The sequence below is a fragment of the Triturus cristatus genome, chromosome 6, assembly GCF_964204655.1.
Source record: "Triturus cristatus chromosome 6, aTriCri1.1, whole genome shotgun sequence".
In the NCBI taxonomy this organism is placed as follows: Eukaryota; Metazoa; Chordata; class Amphibia; order Caudata; family Salamandridae; genus Triturus; species Triturus cristatus.
In genome coordinates this window covers 710704622-710726838 of record NC_140589.1, presented here as the reverse complement: position 1 = coordinate 710726838, position 22217 = coordinate 710704622, and the positions used below count along the sequence as shown (strand labels likewise).

Genomic DNA, 22217 nt, shown 5'->3' with positions numbered 1-22217 from the left:
AGCAGCTACATCGGTCAGGACACTGCTAACAGTCGTCCTTCCTTCCAGGTCAGGCTGATCCTGAACCTGGCCTCCCAACCAGGGGTCTAAACCCTTTGGCTGAGTACTCGCCTGGCACTCCAGGACTTCTGGGGACTCACACAGTATCCCCCCCGAGGGTAACATATGCCTCATATGTTGCGTGACAGTCTGCCTGGTGCAGATCTCCCGTCCCCTGTCCACCTGACAGTGCGTGAAGATCCCCCAGGACAGACGGATGGTCACCATGGTCACCTCTAGGAGACTCAGCCCTCCCGGCTGGTCCCTGACCCACTGGCTCCTCCACCGGGGAACACAGCCCCATGCCACCCCTCTCGCCGGACTTCTGTACCCTCCCTACTGGAGCGGCACTGCCAGACACAAGAACCACTGGAGCTCTACTTACAGATGCTCCCGGTTCTCCAAACACTAGGTGATCCTCCTCAAATGGACTAACAGGACAGCCTAGGCCCCCAACCTGGTGTTCCCTGAAGAAACCAGGCTCTGAGACTGGGTTTCTGGCATCTGGGGACTCCAAGTCACACACTCACTCCTACTCCACTGAGATAGGTCGTGAGCCCCTACACCCCTCTCACTACTCTGGGATCTAGCTGGGCTACTCTGAACCTCTTCCCCAATACAGGACGGGAAGATACCTGAGCCACTACTTTTGGATTCGCTTTCACATGCCTCCTCAGAACTTTGGGCACTTTCCCAACGTTCCGCTTCCTCTGCAAGGGCCCAAGGACAAAAGGAGTTATACCTCAACAGGTGTTGGCGCAACCCGGGATAACAACTACTGAGCATCTGCTCTTTGGTAATCATATTGAGCGCCCCCGCCAAATCCTGTTCCGGGTTAAACGCCAGCCATTCCACCAGTGCATCATGACAATCATCCACAAAATACCCCCACGACTGGTGAGACAGCTGCCTCTTACTGCCCCTGAACTTCAACCTGTACTCCTCCTCTCGGGAACAAGGTACCGTACTCTGGGAACTGGGAATGGGACTTCCTGCACTGAAGTCTATATCGCTGCCACCACTGGACTCTACCCTCCCTGGGGAATCCAGACAACTACAGCTGCGCTCAGGGGACAAACTACCCTCCAGAGCTAATTTCTCCCTGGCGAAGGCCCTCTCAGCCTCCGCCATCTGCTTCTGCGCTAGGACCCTCTCGGTCTCCAGCTTGGCATGCTCTATCCTGAGTTTTTCCATGGCCAGCTGATGCTCCCTCTCTTCCCTCCTATCTACCCACTCCTCTGGGGACAGGAAAAGGTATGGGGTGCTGCTCCTGACACTGGACCCAGCAAGGGACTCCATATCTATGGGGTCTTCACTATCTACTGGCGTCCCTGTCAGGTCATCTTCTTCCTCCTCTTCAGGTTCCTCAGGGCTCCCCTCAGACCCACCGCCCTCTTGGCGTGTGGCCCGGGCCCTCTCCTCCTCACTGCGCTCACGCTCCCATTCATCTTTTTGCCATAGGATCAGGTTGTCCCTCAGTTTGGACTGGGTGTCTGACTCACCCACCTCTATGTCTCTCTCTTCACAGAATCTGACCAACTCCAACATACTGTATCTAAACAGACCACAGAAATTAAAAGCAGGCTCCATTTTGGCGGACGTTGGAGAAAAGTTCAACACAAAGAACCAAGGTGTCTGAGCTAAAAGAGGAGTACACAATTCACAAAGGACACCTTTAGGAGAAGAAATAATGGAACTCAAAACAATAATCCCCAAATACGTGATTATCTAAAATGCAGAGTTTAGTAGTGCAGCCAGTTGCTGCTGCGGTACAGCGCAAACGCAAGTCCTAATCCCACCGCTGAGCACCAATGTTAGAAATGGGATTTCTGGTTGGCTAGGGCTTGCGCCAAAACCAGGCAGAAACCACCACTCTAGTCAGGGCTGGGGAGTTACACGCCAAAGATAACCCCTGCTCACCCCCTTGGTAGCTTGGCACGAGCAGTCAGGCTTATCCCAGAGGCAATGTGTAAAGCGTTTGCGCGCGCACACAGCAACAACTCCCTAGGCCCACCACAAAAGAAACTCCACACAATGTTATATATAATAATAGCCTTTGTATTATACCAAAACACATTAGATAATATTCACACAATTTACACTGTGCCAACTGGCACTGGGCAGAATTTACAGGGGACTATTTACACAAGACAGGGCCACACGGACCACTGTCAGAATTAGCACAAATCACCAATGGTAAATGTAGAAAGGTAGAATAAATAATAAATGTAGCGCACAACCAGTAACCACTGGTAAAAGGTAAGTACACCCTACGCAATCCTAAACACCTTAGGCATATATCACGCAGGGAACCATGAACTCACTAGCACGACCTATACTAGGAAAAACCCTCTCCTACGCATAGGCACAGTTAGAAATAAAAATAGCATCAAGGCAATACACATTGCGCAAAAGTACACAGGTAAAAATAACCATGCACCCTAGGTGAGGGCACAACACAGAAAAACTGTCCCCAGGCCAACTTGGCCTCCCAGGGGCTCAAACGCCCTTTGTCCACAGAGTCAGGGCTGGACTACGCACGCAGTCAAGGCAGAAGGCGAAAAGATCAGGCCTAAACGTTGCAGCTGCCCACTACTTGCTGGGCAGCTGTGAATCAGATAAGGCCGGGCACCACTGGGCCTTTAGATCAAATATGTAGTGCGTTGGGGCCACACGGGGCTCCGTAAATACTCAGGCGCCAATTAGGAGGGAAAACAAAAGAAAGAACTTGTCCCAAACGTTGGAGCCTCTCAGGCTCTGGAGTAATGATCCAAACGATGGAGCATGCACGCTCCAAAACAATACTATGCCGCGCTGGGGCCACCTAGGCTCTGGGAATCAATAGGGCCCAAAAAGAATGACACGGGCACGGACTGTGCCACTGAAGCCCCACTGGGACTTCTCCCTGAAAGGTGCCCCACTCGTTGCAGCGGCCCACAACTGCGGCGCCGCTGTGCATCCAAGGAAGGAGGGGCACGACTGTGCTTGGGAGCCCCTCTCGGGGGACTCTCGAGAACCAATGCCCCCAACGTTGGAGTCCTGCTCGGGGACCCGAGAATGCCAGACGTTGGAGCGCACCGGCGCTCTAGATTAGTAATGCCCCCTTCGCTGGAGTCCCGCTCGGGGGACTCGTGAGCCTCCAAGTACTCTGGGTCCCAACCGTTGGAGTCCCGCTCGGGGGCTCTGAGGCAGGGAAAGCGCTGCGCGGAGCTGAGGAGTGACCCGCGGGGACGCCCACACTCACCGTTTGTTTGGGCGGCGGCGTCTCCTCTCTCCGCGGTAGGGGGTAGCGCTCTCCCCTCGGCTTCCTCAGTCACGGCGTCTCCCGGGGCATACGCAGGAGCGTGGGGTAGGCTCCCGCCGGCTTCCTGCTTCCGGGCACGGCTTCCGTCTCGCGGCCCGCCCCCAGAGGGTGCCTGACTTCCGGTCCGGACCGGGCTGCAGCGGTAATTTTTCCTCTTCTCTTCACCGAAGCGCGGGGTGGGCTCCCGCCTTCGGTTTAAAGTTAGATACGATAAAATAAGCGGGGTGGGCACCCGCCAACGAGCACCACAATGCGGGGTGGGCACCCGCTATAAAACACGGCAAAAAGCGGGGGAATCCCTACGTCGGGGTTCCCTCGCAAATTATCGCAGCTCAGCGCTGCTGGCCACAAATGAAGGCACTCCTTAGTCCAAACCACCACGCTCCTCCAGATAATGCAAGGTTTTAGGAATAAAGGCGTTCAGGACGGAGGGGGCAAGGGCTGGGCCCAGGGGCCAGCTCACAGGGCCATTCAGGCAGGGAGGCAGTCCCCAGTGGCGGTCTCTCCTGGCACCCAGCAGCAGCAACAGCCCCCCCCCAGTTAGGATCAGCAGAGAACATTTTACATGGGGTCACAGCCCCTATTTATACACAGGTTTCCTTTGTCTCAAGGTGCAAGGAAGGGGCGAACCAGATGCAACTGGTTCTTGAGCACTTTGTTTTGCTCAGCCCCTCTCCCTATTCACAGAACTGGCCAGGGTCATCAGTCGCACCACAGGGGGTGGAGCCAGCATTGTGTGGGGAAAGCCCAGCCCTATTCAGGTCCCAGGTGTACTCCTCCCACTCATCAACATGCAGATCTCTCCACTCACCAGTGGGGCAGACCCATCCTGACTCCTGGAGCCAGGCACACCAGCCAATCACACGCTAGACAGTCACTTCACTTTTATGCCAGCGTCTAGAAGTGTAAGAGACAACAATGATTCTCAACAGGTATCATTTAAACAAGACAGATAAATAGCATGTACAAAAACATTACAAGTCAAGTAAAGTCAAAGTATGCTTTATTCGAATAATATTCATAAAAGCAAGATACAATTTACAATAACATTTCATTAAATAAGTTAAAAAAACTATTAAATTCAGTATAATTCGATACTACATACTTTAAACAAATTCTCTTTAAATTACATCCATAAGGGAGTCACTATTTCATTTAGCAACAGTGTTGTTTGTATCACATGCAGGTAGACATAAATGAAGGTCAGTGAACATTCCGCAATAATAACAGTGGATACTAATTATTAAAACAGAGACAATTAATTGATAAAAGAATTTTTTAAAACAGATTACATATAATAAAATGCTGAAAGTTAGCAAGGGGGAGAATAGTAAAAAGACTAGCAGTCTCACCCTGTTCAAGAGAATAGTCAAATGACTAGCAGTCTCAATCTAATCATCCACGCCCATCCTAGATACTTTACAAAAACATTACATGAGGAAGAAGGAAGACTCTGAAGAAATGAGGTAGAAAAAAGGTCATATTGTATTAGATCAGCAAAAGGTTTTACAAAAAGGACATACAATAATGTGAATGAACCATGGAACAGTTGTATCAGCACTGTACGTAAAATGAATAACGTATAAGAACAACCCAAACTTGTACTTGGTGCTTAAAAGTGTACGTGACACGAAGACGGCGACGCAAGTGACAAGGTGAAGACAGCTAAGGACGGCGCAAAGTGAAGTGAAAGTGAAATTTAGAAAATATTTACAGAGGTTCTGAATTTAATTTTTTACAGTAGAATTACTTAAATATACACAATAAGGAACCATAGGGCCATCAGTTTAAGCTGATGAGTCGACGACGTTTCGATCCAAGCAAATTGGGATCATCATCAGGACTGGGCTGTAATATTCAAAAAAGTGCTGTAATCATGAGTAACTCTAGAATACAGAGAGTCGCTAGGGAATGCGCGTAGATAAAATTCTGGACGTGGGTAATTGGAGAAAATCCAGGGCGGAGAAATGTAAAGGGTACTGAGACACAACGTAAATGCTGCTCAGGAGAGTCCAAGAGTAAGGAGCAATTCTGGGATTCTATGATAATTCCTAAGTTAAGTAGGCTCAGGGAAAGCGCGAGGTGGGTAATTGAGCCGATCAAAGGTGCTGCTCAAGGTAATGGAAGCAGCCCAGGGCAGTAGAAAAAGCAGATCTTACTTTAATGATAAATCCTCAGATTTGTGAGCACATGAATAGCGTGAAGGGTAGTGACTGCCTAATGAATAGAGCGTCAGGGATGGCGTCTGGACAACTAACACCCTTATATTTGGAATCAATTGATTGATTCCAAATATAAGGGTGTTAGTTGTCCAATCTATCAATTTGTTTGACAACTTTGCATTTCGTATTGTTTATATAATGATTGTTTTTTGTGACATTGCATTTGATGGTTTCAATGTTTGACTATTATGAGTTTATTTATAATTGTATGTCAAAGCACATTTTTCACGTTGTTCACTTTCATTGTGTAAATATCAATGTGGTATTTCGTGTAGTTTATGATGTGTTCTTTTTGTGATCAAACATATTAATTTAAAAAATAAAATAAATAAAAGGCATAAATCATTGCTTGGATAAACGTATTAATTTTCGTTTATCTTACTTCATACGAATAAGTGTTGAAGTCACCAGAGGCATAGGTAAAAAAAATTCTTATATAGTATCACTAGCCCTACCTACCCTCTAATCCTTTGGGCTAAACCCCTCCTTTTTTGACAATATTAAGCGCAAAAGCGGCATTATTCATTACTCTGAAGCAAAATGCAACATGCAACTACGAAATGCACATGCGGCCTAAACATGCATTATTTCTCGTATCTTTCAACGCACACCGAAATACAGGTTTTTAGTCCTTTCATGTTACTTCTCATTAGTGCATACATGCGCAAAGCTATTTCCCGTGTGTGGGTGTGTATGGTGCATGTTAGTTTTTATCACAACTTACTGTTAGCACGTATTATGGGGGTGTTGTTTCCGAGCAGGTCTCGTTCTGAGAAATCCTGCTACATGAGCGGCGTGGCTTAAAAATACACAAGTATAAATCTGTGCTTAGCATAGTGCTGCACAGCTGGTGTTTTGCTGTTTCTGTCATTACATACAGATATATAATGCAACAAGTAACATTACACCTTCAAAAAGTCAAGGCTTGCCAATGATTGTTAGTTGTGTAAAATAACTTTGAAAGACCTACGAGTCTCAAAGGCAGTGAAGGGCGGTACTGCTGCAGTCAGGGGTAAGATTTCTTTTCGGTCTGAGGGCAAAAATGGAGAGCCCGATAGAGACCCGTCTCAGCACCTGCTTACCGGCAGGACCAGCCCAGGGTTCACCAACACCCTCTGTCAAGAGCCAACAAGTTAACAGGTTGCCACTGGTATGCTATCTCTCAACGTTTAACTGGGCGACTCTCGCGAGCGTATTTCGCTTGCCCGCATGCGCTTGAAATGCTGGTAATCGAGTATTTCCGGTAATAGAATGCCTCTTTCGCTGGAAAGACCTGTCGTCGTGATGGTCGTAAAAGCGGCCATCTGATTATCACATGCAAAAGTATGCCATAAGAGAGCTATACCAAGACAGAAAACAGGTTTTGCGACTACTGCTTGAAAAAAACTTTTTTATAGAAAATATACTTACAATACATACAATGTTTTGTGTTCTACTTATTGAAACTAAATATATCATCGGTTTAAAAAGTATATATTAAGAGATGTTTTATCGCCATACTCTGTCCAGGTTTCCTTACATTTGTACCTTTCCAAGATGGCCGCTTTATTAACGTGAGTGTCTCGTGTTAGTGCCTGTGTTACCGCTCGGACTAACTTCTATATTCTCATTATTCTGACTGGGAGAGCGCTTTTCCCAGTTGTTTTTTAACAAGTTCATCCCTCGTTATCGCTTGGGCGACAGCTCCCCCTGCCGGCCAATCTAACAGCCACCAAGACGAGCCCGGCCGGCAGGGGGAGCCAGAATAGAGTGAAGCTGAGCTCTGGCGGCTGTAGAGGCGGGAGGGTGGGCGGCAGATTTAAAGGTCCCTTTAAGTGCAAGCGGAGGCTGGTTGAGAGCACAGGAAGAACCTCAGTCGCAACTGCAAGGGAGACTCGGACCGCAGGTGAAAAACGCGATGGCTTCCTGTTCATCTGCAGGCTATAAGCGACGTTCTCCAATCCTCCGGCGCAGCTGGTGTTTGTATAGTCTCCTCTTTGTTTTAATCTTCCAAACACCTGTGTCTCTTTCGCTTCAGCTCCTCATCATGGCTAGTATGCATCAATGTCTGTTTCTAGCATTCTTGACCCCTCCACCCTCTTCCTCAGTGCACCCCCTGCTCACCTCTGCCCCTCTTCCCCCGCATCGTCTCCTGTATCTAGTTGTTGCCCTCATCAACCCCGTTTGCCTTATGTCCGCCGTGACTGTTTCTGCCCCATGACACCCCCCCCCCCTCGTTGTTTTTGGATCTATAATAATCTAATTAGTTGTCGCTAATCTACCACCTTCTGGTTTCCCCTCCTCCTGCCCGCCTTCTCTTCCTTTAACTGATTTTAACGCCCACCCCAACACGATACATCTCCCACTTTTTAGCTGTCCGTTTTTCTTCTCTCTCATTGCCATTAACGTAGAAGTCGAGAGCTGGTTATTGTTCGTACTGATCAAAATTAGATATACCTTACGTTTTGTGACAAACCTATAGTCCCAAGCCTACAATCCCGTTTGTGCAAAGCCAAATCCTCGGACACAGCTCGATTACGTTACTTGCGTCACTTATCTGACATTACTCAGTAGAAGTTTAAATCGGGGCTGTAGATTCCACAAACGCTAAGGCAGCACCGTCTAAGGAGATGAAGAATCTTGAACTCCATGACTAGACACAGTTTCACTTTAGAGTGGGTCAAAGCCCTCCAGGGCAGATTTATGCGCTGCCGTTGCGCCAGTTGTGATGCTGCAGCGTAAACAATGCGTGACGTTCAGTCAATCAAACATTTGTAGAGCGCACTAATCACCCGTGAGGGTCTCAAGGCGCTGAGGGTGGGGCGGGGGGTGCAGCTACTGCTCGAACAGCCAGGTCTGGCGAAGTCTCCTGAAGGTCAGCAGGTCCTGGGTCTGTCGCAGCCGTGTGTGGAGGGTGTTCCATGTCTTGGTGGCGAGGTATGCAAAGGATCTGCCCCCGGTGGAGGTCCTGTGGATGCGTGGGACGGAGGCGAGGGTGAGGTCAGCGGAGCGAAGCTGGCGGTTCGGGGTGTAGAAGGTGAGACGATTGTTGAGGTATGCTGGTCCGGCATTGTGGAGTGCTTTGTGGGCGTGGGTGAGGAGCTTGAAGGTGATCCTCTTGTTGACTGTGCGCCAGTGCAGGTCTTTCAGGTGGGCGGTGATGTGTGTGTGGCGGGGTATGTCTAGGATGAGGCGTGCGGAGGCTTTCTGTATGCGTTGGAGTATTTTTTGGAGCTAGGCCGTGGTTCCTGCGGAGAGGGCGTTGCCGTAGTCCAGTCTGCTGCTGACGAGGGCCTGGGTGACCGTCCTTCTGGTTCTGGTGGGGATCCATCTGTAGCTCTTGTGGAGCATGCGGAGGGTGTTGAAGCAGGAGGAGGAGACGGCGTTGACTTGCTGGGTCATTGAGAGCGATGAGTCCTGGATGAACCCCAGGTTGCGTGCATGGTTGGTGGGTGTGGCTCCCAGGGCAGCTGGCCCCCAAGAGTCGTTCCAGGCGGAGGAGGTGGAGCCGAGGATGAGGACCTCTGTCTTGTCCGAATTAAGTTTCAGGCGGCAGGTCTGCATCCAGCTGGCGACAGCCTTCACTCCTTCGTGGAGGTTGGTTTTGGCGGTGGCGGGGTTTTTGGTGAGTGAGAGGATCAGTTGAGTGTCGTCAGCGTAAGAGACAAAGTTGAGGTTGTGCGAGCGGACGATGTTGGCGAGCGGCGTCGCGTTGTAAAGCCCTGCGCCGCGTTTTACCTGCTCAGGTATAATGTATGCAGGGTGGGCGTTTCGACGCAAAAAAGCTTCGTAAATGTGACGCATTGAAATCTACAAGATTTCGCTGCGCCACTTCTATGACACAACTGCGTCAAAACCTTATGCCTGCTTGCTGCTTGAGGCAGGCGTAAGGAGTGACACTGCGCAATAGGTATAGGTTTTCCTGAGCATAGCTGGAGTTGCATCAGGCTTGCGACATGACTCCAGCAATGCATGACCTTTGTGCCAACGGATGCGTGACGCATCGGACAATCCTTGCGCCATGGTGCGCTGCATTGTAAATGCGACGCATCCATGGTGGGCACAAGGGTTTTTTGTGCAACGCTAGTAAACTGACGCATCTCTGCTATAATGCAGAGATGCATCAGTTTCTTGTAAATCTGCCCCTCAGTGTGCATTAGTGATGGCTCTTTAATCCCTTTGCTCCAGCTGGGACGGATGCCTGACCTTTCAGTTGTCTTTGACATGATGGGCCCTCCATTCTTATCAACATATTTAAAGGTAGTGGCCTTATGGGGTCTGCATTAGACTGGTTTATAACCTTTCTCTTGAATTAGACTGTCTGTCCCACTTTCCCCTCTTTCAATTTAAATAAATTTTGCGGGTGGCTTCAAAGAACCTGGGGCAACTTGCACTGAGTGGACTCACTCCAACTCGACGCGACCACATCGTAATACCGAGCTCTTCACACCCCTGGCAGTGTATACAGCTGCCATCACTGTTCATTAATTAGTACAGTTCCCATTGTTTACAGCACCATCGGAGGGAATATCATCTCCTAACACCTACCACATTTATTCTTTTGTGGTCACATCTCATGTCAGTTTTATCTCCCAGAAGGCAATACAACCTATTGACCTCCTACGCTGGCTCACTCCATGCAGGAGGTCTGACCTCTGAAGCTTACTAGCAGACCAGCCCTGACGAAGTCGTAGGGATATCTCCCAAAGACAATGGAACACGTGTTGGCTAAAGAAAGGTTGCTTGAAGAAAATAAAACACGGCAATAGAAGAAAAGAAATCTTATGTTTAGTACACTTGTCCTAAAATTGTTGATGGACTTGAATGGCGTGCGCTTCATGTAATTGAACCTGTTTTCTCCCCCATTTATGTCAAAGTCCCTGGGGGATCTGATTGTGAGTCTTGGCTTGCAACTGGGGTTATTTTTAGATGATGCCCAAATCTTGCTTGAATTCCACAAATCTGTCTCAAAACTCCATGGAAACCCTTAGGAGCTACTACCTTTGCGCAGTACATAACATGATGGTGTCCAACCTTCTCAAGCTGAACAGGGATACATTCGAAATTGTTCCAGTGAGAATACACAATAATTTGGAACCAAGTGCTTTGGCCCTCTTCGCTTAGCACTCCACTTGTCCCTGCCTACTGGTTTGATCATGACCCGTTCTTCAACACCCAGGCAATAAAAAACCTGAATGTCCTATGCCCTGCTTACTGCTTCTAGATAAAATTCTCCCTTTCATCCCTCGGTCAGGGTGAAGTCTTCTAGTCCATGCTATTATATTATCATGGCTTGACTTTGATGATGTCTTTTATCTTGGCCTATCTAATTACCAAATATCCAAACTGCTGAGGCTGCAAAAAATAGCAATTTGCCTGGTGGCTGGCCCCAGTAAGGATGACAGTACTGAAATCATACAGATTGTTTCAATGGAAGCAATGAAGAGTCTAATCCAATTTAAAGCCCCCTCAGGTATTTACAAGCCTTTTACAAAAACGCTCCTAATCTGATATCTTCCCAGATTTGTTGCTACATCCCAACCAGGCCACTTAGACTTTGTTGTAAGCTACCCTAGCAAGTCCCTCGGTTTTATGTACCCAAACCGGATGGTGTTCTTCCAGTGTTGTGGACCCTCAATTATGACAATTGATGGCTTTTCAACTTCAGAAAACAACTTCTCATTCACTGTTTTAGAAAAAGGCAAAAGCCTTTCTCTTTTTTCTAGAAGCCTGCCTTTCTTTTTTGTCTCCCTTTTTTTATTTATCTTTTCGTGTCCTTTTTTTCAATTACCCTGCTTGCCCTCGCACCAAGATGTCCCTGAGTGTATGCAGCGCTTTACAGATAAATAAAGATAGTCTCCTATTTGGGGTTGGAAACAAATCACTTAACAGCATCCAAATCTAGTAAATATTACTTAGTTTGCTTCTCTACACTATAGGCAACCCTTAGGTGAATGATAGACCAATCCTTCTCTTTACCAGTGACCTAAAATACTTAGATGGTAGCCAGTACACACAAAAAACAGAAGTGAACTTTGTGATGATTAGTGTATTAGGTTACCACCTTTATCCCCCGTAGTTTTAGGGAAGATTCAGAAGATTGCCAATATTGACGTTCAACCATCAATTAAGAGTTACTTCTTTAAGTACCATACTCCAAAGCAAGATCGAATTCAAAATAAGAAGGATAATGGCAACACTGGTGTCGATTGCAGATCATCTTCCTTTACTTCCCTTGTATCGTCACCGTGTTTAAATAGTGCTCAATTGGGTGAAGATTTTGAGCCCAAATTTGCCCCGTCTCCACCAAGGCCCCGGGATGAGTCGGATCTCTTGGTTTCGAACCTAATTGTTGGTCATTCATCCTCATTGAAAGATTCTAAAGCTATTCCGGGACAATTTAAGGCATTGGAAATGAGCAGCCCTATGGAAAAGCTTCCAATGCCGGTTAAAGGCTTTCAAGACCCAGTGCTTATCCTGTCGAACAATTCACCAATGTATACTGGAAGGCCGCAAGCACAAGCACAAATTCATCGTGATAATATGGTGGATCAGCTATTCGAACACCCTATTGATCTATTTGCGATGGAGAACCAACAAAATTTAGGTACGGAAGAGTCGAACAAAAGATCTACAGAAAGTGGAACTGTTGCAGGCTCGGTAATTGAAATCTCTTCGGGTTCGAATCATAACGTCTGTGTCCATAGAGGCCGATTTATAACGTGTTTAAGCCACTTAATAAGGGTGACGGAGATGATTTAGTATTAAGCCCGATTTGAACATCTTTCCTTCACCGGGGAGGCTCGTCCTATTAATTTGGATAAATCCAGTATAATTTTGGAAAATAGTTTTTGTATTAATAAGTCTGTATTGATTCCAGGTGTGGATAGTAGGAGTAATGAGGTTAAGGTGGATATTAATGAGAAATGTAAGTCTTTTAACTCCGCAGATTTATCTTTTCTAACCAAGTTTCATGGAAATTTTCAGGTAAAATCAGATACCTTGGAAAATAATGTTAGTAATTCTGAGCGTGGAGTATGGGATTGTATGCTTAATACTATGGATTCTATAACAAAAGTCCTTAATTTCCACTCTGATAAGCTAGATATTCAGGTAGATATTTTAAACACTTTAGCAACTCGCGTTGAAGGAATTGACGAAAAGCTTTTTCAACTAACTAAACTGATTTCTAAAGTTCAAGCTGATAAAGAAAATCAGTTAATATCCTGCACGTGTGTTCAATTGATTGATAAAATCTCTGATCTGCCATCAATTGTTAGTTCTATGGTCCACGAAGTAAAATTATTATCCGGTAGGGAAGTTGGGACGGGAGATGATATAAGAAATACTGGAATCATAAAAAAAAATCCTTTGGTCCTAAAACTCTCTCCCCCGCGGAAGGCTAGTGTTAAAAGTGGGGACCTTGGACCTGCAGTAGGTAATAGTGAGAAACCCTTAGAGGCATTACATTCCCCTAATTTTAAGATAAATTTGGAGTCAAATAAGAGTAGCTCAGTAGTAACTACGGTCACTGAAGTAACAGGAGCACCTGAAGTATTATCAAAAAGGGCGCGGAAAAGATTGAGAAAAACACATAATAAGGCAGCCCGGGATAAAAAAATAGCTAATGGGGTTGCAAACAACAGCGGCCCATTAAACTTGAATTCTGGTCCTATAGCTCTTCCCAATTTTTACATCTTCCACTGCATCTCAAGCCAATAAAAAGGTTAAGCCATGTAGTAAAGCTGGAAGTGAAGGGTCAAAGGAAGGGTCTATTCTAAATGAGGGGACTAAAACCCAGATATTGTCAATCCGAGAGAACCAGGTAGGCCAAGATAATCCTATGCAAGATCCACTCTTTTATCAGGGTACTGAGAACTTTTTCCAGAATGAGATTATCCCAGTTCAAGAATTAATAGGGTCTAACAATATTATACGCACCTATTCAAAAGAAATAGGGCCCGTTTGGTCCAGAGACGAAGGTGAAGTCTCAAAAAGTGAGCAACATATGGCCATTGAAACAATTGTAAACGTTTCCCTTACGCACAGGGACCAGATTAATCAGAGAATTCAGCCCCGTGTACAGGATCAGAAGCTGTCTTTTGGAAAATTAGTAAATCCCCCTCCTTTGCATCCTAACAAGAATGAACAGGTTGAGGGTCCCCGTATGCTGGTTCAATCTAAGCCAGGGCAGCCTGATCATTTTAAATCAACCGGATAATCCCCTGTTGGTGACTGCTGGGAATACGGATCGTTCGGACTCAGGGCCTAGGAGTAATACTGATCGATCCAGCCCAGGGCTTAGGAGTAATAATGAATCCCCTAAATTGCAGGATAGTTCGCTGTTGGTGACTGCTGGGAATATGGTTAGATCAGATTTAGGGCTTAGGAGTAATATTGATCAATCCGGTCCAAAGCTTGGGAGTAGCATTGAATCACCGCAAGTTGAAAATCGAAACGTGGTGTTCTGCCCCCAATACTCGACTCGCGGTTCACATGATATTTTGAATAGAGGGAACATTCTGAAATTACTAAAAGCAACTCCTGATCTTAAGGATGTAGCAACCGAAGACCTGGATTCTGTAGAGTTTAAGATAGATGGTGGTAATAGGGAGACAACCATCACGACTTGGCTAAATGATGATATTGTAAAGAAAATATTAGCGAATTCTAACAAACTTGAAAGTTGGGGGATTAAGGTATGGAGACTACACGGTCTGCAATACCCTACCCCACTAATACCCATAGTGAAGAATGATGCTCCAAAACAAACCGTTGTTAACCAATTTAGAGTATTGAAAGGCGCCTCAGGACCATCATCAGCCCTTAAATAGGCTAGGTGGCATTAAAATCAAAAGCTGTCAGCCAGGGTCACGAGTGTGTGAGGAATCAAAAGGGGTTCATGCGGCAGCTGATGATTGGAGTTGGTTCCCGGCTATTCTATCTGGAAAAAATTCAGCGTAGACTGATTGATGTTGGGGTACTTCGTTTAATGCTCCAACATCAGTCAGAATTTGCTCTTGGAATATAAATGGTTTTAATACACTTGTAGAAGATTTTAATGCTGTAAGTTTTTAAAATATGTTTGATATGTTATTTCTGCAAGAAACGTGGAATTTGGCCAGCACGCCGCTGATCGGCTACTACGAATATTTGAATACAGCGTGCAGGGAAGCTGCATATGGTCGACCAAGTGGGGGACTCTCAATATATGTTGCTTTAAATCTTAATGTTGAACACTATGAAATAGACCTTCAAGTCAAATGGATTCAATGTGTTAAATTAATAGCCAGTCAATCGTTTATCATTTTAAATGTTTATTTAAGTTAGAAAAAAAAGGTGCGATCACTTCAACTTATTGAGTTATGGGAGATTAGTGAAAGTGCTATATTATGATCATAGGGATGCACAGATGATCATTACGGGAGATTTTAATACTCCTCTTTTATCGTATAAAAAGCGGGAAACCCACTCAGATCTTTTATCCCAATGGTCCAAGTGTGAATTTATTAAATACAATCTAACTATGTTATATGATAGGGAGCATTTTCCAACATTTAATAAAGCCGACTGTCTTTCTATAATTGACTATACGATATTGTCAGATAAACTCGCAGAACGAGTTCAAAGTTATGAGGTTGTGCCAAGGATTGAGAGTGACCATAATCCACAAGTTATTAAGATTAATTTACCCTTCGAGTATTTACCAGAGACTAAAATATTGAGAACGGCCCCGGTCGCTTTAAATTTAAAAAGGTTAATATGGAATGAGAAAACAGAAAGATATTATTGACTTTCTCACTCTCCTAATCCTTGATGCGTGGGTCGAATACTCTGACGGGACCTCGATGATTGCCCTTTGGCCCACCATATGTGAATCTCTATTGAATAAATTCCCCAATAGGGGACCATTTGGGGGTGGAATTTTGAATCCTAGGAAACCAGGTTGGTTTTCCCATCGCTTATTATATCTGAAACGGTCTCTTAACAAATCAATAAGATAATAATTCCCTAATGGAATGCCGAATGCTATTTTTAAAGTCAAAACTGAGTATTGGCCAGAGTTATTAACGGTCCTCTTCAATGAAATTCGTAAGACAGGCTGTATTCCGGATTCATGGAGGGGAAGTATAATACAACCGATCTACAAAAGTGGGCCCCAGGAGAATCCTGCAAATTATCGTTTAATTACCCTCAGACGTAGATGCTAAAATATTTGCAAGTTGTCTGTTAGAGGAGTTGGAGTCTTGGGCGGAAAGAGAAGAATTGATTCCAATCTTTCAGACCGGATTTAGGAAGGGAGAATCGACTCTTACCAATTTGATTTTATTGTCTTTATTAGGAGAAAGAGCCATATGTAGGAAACAAAAATTGTATATTTGTTTTATTGACTTAAAAGCCGCATTTGACTCTGTACCCAGAAATATTCTTTGGAAAAAGTTAATGAATTGGGGTATATCAGAAACTCTTTTAAAAATGATTAAATTATTGTACTCAAATACTTGGGTACAGGTCAAAATCGGCAATGGTAGACATACTACCCGCCGCCTCGAAACAAATCTTGGCTTAAAACAAGGATGTGTGCTCGCTCCTTGTCTTTTTAATTTATTTATGTCTGATCTCCCAACCCATTTTAATGACGTAAATTCACATTCCCCTTCTGTAATGGGTAAAGAAATTAAATACTTACAGTATGCTGATGATACTATTTTACTTAGCCAAACTATGATAGGACTAAAAAGATTAATACCTTCTTTTAATATATATGTAACCCAAAATGGGTTAACAATTAATTTAAAAAAAATAATATTAATAGGAAAAGCCAATCTTGGGGTAAAGGATTTGTGTTTCAATGGTTTGTCTGTGGACTGTGTAAAAACTTATAAATATTTGGGAATTACATTTGATGATCGGCTATCATTCAGACAGCACTTCAATAACTTGGAGGCTAAAGGTTCTTCACTTGCCTTCGTATTTCGAAAATTAAGAGATAAATTAGTATGCCCCAATTATGATCATCTACTTAAAGTCATGAAAGCACAACTTATCCCCTCCCTGGACTATGGGTCTATTATTTTTAAGGGTAAAGATGTGAAAGTATTGGAGGCCATAGTTGCAAGGACATATAAATCAGTCTTTAGGATTCCTAGGCAGATTTCCTGTGCCCATTTAAGACTGGAATTTGGCTTACGGAATCAGCTCCTTGTGCGTAAAGCATCATTTGTAAAAACACTATTGGCATTACCTCGAGCCAAGGAGGGCACGCTGGCCAATATGTGTTGGAGAGAGATTTCGTCCAGTGAACACTCTAGAAGCTGGCAGGATTATTTAGCTGAGTGTCTCCTAAAATGTAATTGTCCCAAATTGGAAGACGAAACAAGGAGTAAAATGGATTATAAAAAAATAATTAATTCAACAGTCGCCTTGCTGTCAGAATTGATGGATAAATATGAGTTGAGAAAAAAAACACTTTTGGTCTATTGCCAATTGCTTCGACAAAATGATGGCCCAACCTTATTTACTTTTTTATCACCAAAAACCCTTAATTAAGAAGAAATTTGTGATTAAGGTTTGGAATTTATCCAACCAAAGATGGAACCCCTAAATGGGAGTCCAAATGGGGATCGAATATTTGCCGGCTTTGTGGGCAGTATGACGAAACCTTGATGCATATGGTAACACTGTGCCCAAAAATGATGAAGGAACGAAAAATAATTTTAAAACCTATTTTTAAAAAATTGGGACTTAGGACTTGTAGATCGGCATTAATATTTTGCCTAAGTGGTGTCAATGTTTATATTATTCACGAATTTGTAAAATTTATGTTTATAGTAGAAAAGAAATTATGTAAGGGTGACACCCAAAGCAAATGTTAAATTTGTTAAGATTGTGAATTATTGATGTTGTTGCTTTTAAGGTGATGATGAATGAATTTTATGGCACTTTTTAATTGTTTGCTTTCATAGTACTATTTTAAGATAATGTATTAATTGTCTGTTTTTAGAGTACTATTCTTAGATGATGTTCCATTTATAATGTTTATTTTTACCAAATGGCACACGTGCACTTTATCCCTGAAAATTGTCAAGTCCTGTAAACTATTTTTTGAATTTTGGATTATCCCGAACTGGAAAAAGTGAATTGATTGTGGTTAATTTTATGCATTGTATCCAGGAATGTTCAATTAGGTAAAGTGTGTGGTTTGTATTTATTTTTGTCCTTTTTTGTAATGGTTTTAATTGATCAACAAATAAATAAATCAATAAATCAATTAGTGTAAACGAGGGGGCAACTGCAGATGTTCTTCCTGTATTTTCCAAGCATTGGGTCTGTAGGTAGATTTTGTGTAGATTCCATGTCTATTGCCGAAATAGAAGAGGACAGGGTACCCTACTTTATAAAGCAAGGACCTAACAGTCATCAGTTTTCTTTGCATTTTATGGAACATTTACCTCAGCATTTGGCTGAACTCTGGCAGATTATCTTTTACAGCAAAGCAGGCCTGTTTTGTAGATTTGGCGAACCTCCAAGGGAGCCATTCGAGACTGGCTTCATGTGATTCCATTTGCAGGATCCTTGGATCAGATAATGCCTGGAAACTATCTTTGAGGGACTGACTTTTACTTGGGGAACGCTGGTCAATATGTCATTTCCATAGTGTTTACAAGAGATGAGAAGGCAGAATCGTCTCATTAAACAGAAGGCTGAAAGATTAGATGGTGGTGGCAAATTTTGTGAAAATCCTTAAGGCCTCTCGGCGGGCGAGTCAGGCAGTCAAAGTTCAATTTACAATGGTAGTGCATCACCCATGATTTGATGAGGAGGATTTTACCCAGATACAGTATTAGATGCATGTCCTTGCCATAGAGATGGTGGAAGGTGCTTGGATTTATCATGGAAATTTCAAAATCTTTGTGCTAATGTTGAATGAAACTTTTTGTGCCCCCTAGTCCAGAGAGAAACAGAAACGTTGGCATGAACAGAGCCATTTCAGGACCTAGTCTTGAGGTGATAGCATGATCTATAGTATGAAATCTGTCATATAATTGAGGAGAATTGGCAGACCGGAGCCGCCATCTTTTTATGAATTTGCATTAGTGCACAGATTCCATAGTGTGCTATGGTTTAAAAACTGATTTGTCTTTCACAGTTTGCTCCTGATGCTCCTGATAGAACCTGCCTCTCATTGCTTCTTTAATATCCGCATGCCCCTACGCGATAACCCTTTCTCACATTTTTGCTGGTCCCAGCATGCTTTCACAAAGCCTTTCTTTAAAGCCCACTTCAAGACATTTCACGGCCACATCTGACACTTCACTTTTACTTTCTCTCCTGGATTTGAAACCCCAGTGAACAATTTAGGGCCTCGCAAATGTCCACCGCCTCAGAGCTTACTTGGACTCCATCCATTAGGGAGACCCTGGTTGGTCCCAAGTTTGCCAGCTTTCGGGATTGGCTGGTGGTGGCTTGCAACCTAAACCTGTGCACATAACTAAAAGTGGGTAGGGGGCTGCATACTGGAAACATGATCTGGGCAGGTTGCCACATAAGGAGAACTTAGGAATGGAGCAGAAGAGCAGAGTGTATCGTTTATATGGGCAGTGCCTACAGCACTTTTTCTGCAAAATTGGGCCAGTAAGCTGTCTGAACGTGTTCCAGGGAACAACTTTCCACCCGTGGAGCCACTGGGAGAAACATGAAACGTAGAGGTCCACATCAATTTAGACGTTGCCTACATAATCTGCTCAATACTTTTAGTCAAGGAAATGACAGAGGGTGCAGGGAAGGCTTACTGATGAGTTTGTTTCCATCCTGTCTCCAGTAATCATGAGATTCCATGGATTTATCCAAATAAGAAACTCCCCCCAAAAAAATCCCTCTCTTGGGAATAGAGAATATATGGACCATATGTTGTATAAATCATTTGACCACCTTATATATAAAAAGCACTGGGCATCATCGACATGAGCGCGAAGTAATTTTTCTTGACTACAGAATAAGAGCAGCAGGATGGAGTTGTACAGTATTGTTTCATGATCACAAAAGAATTTCCTGTGTCTTTTCCTTTTTGGACTTGTGTGGGCTACGTTTGTAGAGTTGTCTTATGGTTCTTTGGCTGAATGGCGTTGCGTGGTTTCATCGTTTCTTCTGCTGAGCCCAAAAAAGTTTTTTTTGTACCTAAGTCAATAGAGTACTGCAGCACTTCATTTTTTGGATTTTCCTTTTAAAACATAGAAGTGCCACCTTATGAATTCCAGCTTGGCTTGGTGGTGAAAAAGCAGGTATGAATGCTCATTGTGATGGTGTTGTCTTTTGAGAGGTGATGAGTGTCCCGGTTCTGGCGGTCAATGATTTTCGTGATACACAACCAAATTTCTTCTTATTAAAGGTGGCCTGGAGGGAGAGGTGTGTTGACGTTGAAGCTAATGCTTAACCCGTTGTCTGCTAAGCCTTTTCCCCCTAGAATGGTAAACCCTTTTTTGACTATTTGAGGTAGTTTTCACTTCAGCCATAGCTTTTTTTCCCCCCCACATAAGGTATCCACGCCAAATTGCGAATTTGTTTTCAACATCCAGAGGATTCCAAAGGTACCCAAGGTTTGTGGATTCCTCTGGAGGGGACTGGGAAAATAGGCTAAATATGGAAAAACATTTTTGGGGGGGGGGGGGGAATAGGAAAAAAGTGCTCCGCAAAAAAGTGTCTGTCACCCCCCCACCCCCTAAAAATGGCATCAACTAAAGGTTTGCTCTGCTAAAGTCACTATCTTCCCAGTTTGCCGGAACATGCAGTGTTGAATCAAAAAATCCTATTTTTCTACCACAGTTTTGTGTTTTTTCAAAGAGGTAGCCGTTTTTTCCTAATTATTGTACTTTCGACCTACTTCCAGTTTATGGTGGAAATCGGGGTGAACCCAAAAAATAATCCCGGAAAGCTAAAGATTTCAGAAAAGTAGACAGAATTGCAAGTTCAGCAAGGGGTGATTTGTGTAGATCCCTCCAGGTTTTCCTAAAGAAACTGTTGAAATAAAAAGAAAATATTGAACATGAATAGGAAAAAACATCAATTTGTGACCACGTTTTTATTTGTAACTTCTTGCCATGATGGCTGATTTTCAAAAGCAATATTCCATTATGTCTGCCAGACCATTCTGGTTGCTGGCTTGTATAGATAGGGTTTGTAGGTTTTCCAAGAAACCGAGGTACCCTTGAGCCAACAACTGAACTGCACCTTACAATAGGTTTTTATTGTGTACCAGGTATATAGCAATTTATATGGTAAAATATGAAGACCGATTTAGGGGTATCGGGGAAACCTATGTATTTCTGAAATAAACCCCAGATACAGAGTTTGAGCGTTTTGTTTGTACATCTCTGAATTTGTGTGTACCCATACTAGCATGAGATTCAGAGAGCATTTTTTCCAAATATGTTTTTTCGCACACTGGCTTACATTTGGAAGGCACAAATGCGAAGAAATACAATTGGAAATAGCAAATGTCCTAATATTCTGTATTCCAACATGTCTGCTGATTCAAAATGGTACCTCACTTGTGCAGGTAGGCCTAGTTCTCTCAAGAGGGAGGGGCCCAAATAACATCATGGACACATCACATTTATTAATTGAAAACTGGCCCTTTTTTGCAATGTGGCTAGCTGTGGATTTTGTGCCCTACAGCCCGCGCCTAAGGTAACTGATCAAACCTGTAATTCTTTTTTTTTTTTTTTTTTTTTTTTTTTTTTTTTACAACTAGACATCTAGGGGATTCCAGGGTGGGGTGATTTGTGTGACTCCTACCAGGGTTTCCCACCCTGAAGCCTTTGCAAACCTCAACGTCTGACTAAAACCACACATTTTCCTACCATTTCTGTGAGGAAAACTTCTGGAATCTGTGGGGAGCCACAAGTTCCCTATCACACAGCATTTTCCCCCAAGTCTGCCAATAAAAATGGTACCTCACTTGTGTGGGTAGGGCTTGGACCCGTGACCGGAAAGGCCCCAAAACACAAGCATGGACACATCACATTTTTCTACTGAAAACTGACCCTCTTTTTGCAATGTGACTAGCTGTTGATTTTGGGCCCTCATTCAGCTGGCACTTAGGAAAACCTGTACATTTTTTAGAAGAAGACACCCTGGGGTATCCAGCGTGGATTTACAGTTGTGGCTCTCGCCATGTTTTCTTTTTCGGAAGCTCTCGCAAACCTCAAACCTTGACTTACAAAACACATTTCCCTCATATTTCTTTGATGGAAAGTTTGGGAGTCTGAAAGAGCAAAATATTTCCACCACCTACCATTTCTCAAAATCTCCAGATAAATATGGTGCCTCACTTGTGTGGGTAGGGCTAATGGCAGTGACCGTAAAGGTGCCAAAATACAAGATGGACACATCACATTTTTCCACTAAAAACGGACCCCTTTTTAGCAATCTGACAAGGTGTGGGTTTTGTGCCCTAGCTCAGTCGGCTCCTAGGGAAACCTAGAAAACCTGTAAAAATTTTTAAATTAGATACCTAGGGTAATCCAGAGTGGGGGTGACTTGTGTGGCTTCCACCAGGGTTTCCTACATAGAAGCCCTTTCAAACCTCAAAGTTTGGCTAAAAACACATTTTCCTCACTTTTCTGTGATGGAAAGTCCTGGAATCTGCAGGAAGCAACGCTTTTCCTACCACC

General features: G+C 43.9%; 2 protein-coding genes across 7 annotated transcripts in view; one reads left to right on the top strand and one right to left on the bottom strand.

The window, feature by feature from the left end:
* LOC146817752 (uncharacterized) overlaps window positions 1-6835 on the bottom strand; it is a 221216-nt gene extending 214381 nt beyond the window's left edge. For all 4 annotated transcript variants that reach the window (XR_014962584.1, XR_014962581.1, XR_014962583.1 and 1 more), the window contains exon 1: window positions 6536-6835. The gene's annotated coding sequence lies outside the window, so the exon portion shown is untranslated. The remainder of the gene's footprint in view (window positions 1-6535) is intronic.
* A 356-nt stretch (window positions 6836-7191) lies between these two features.
* Window positions 7192-22217, top strand: part of CEP57L1 (centrosomal protein 57 like 1) — a 171075-nt gene continuing 156049 nt past the window's right edge. The window contains exon 1 of one of the 3 annotated variants that reach the window (XM_085611197.1): window positions 7192-7523. The gene's annotated coding sequence lies outside the window, so the exon portion shown is untranslated. Of the gene's footprint in view, window positions 7528-22217 lie in introns of all 3 variants that reach the window. The other 2 variants (XM_085611196.1, XM_085611198.1) reach the window with 2 other exon arrangements.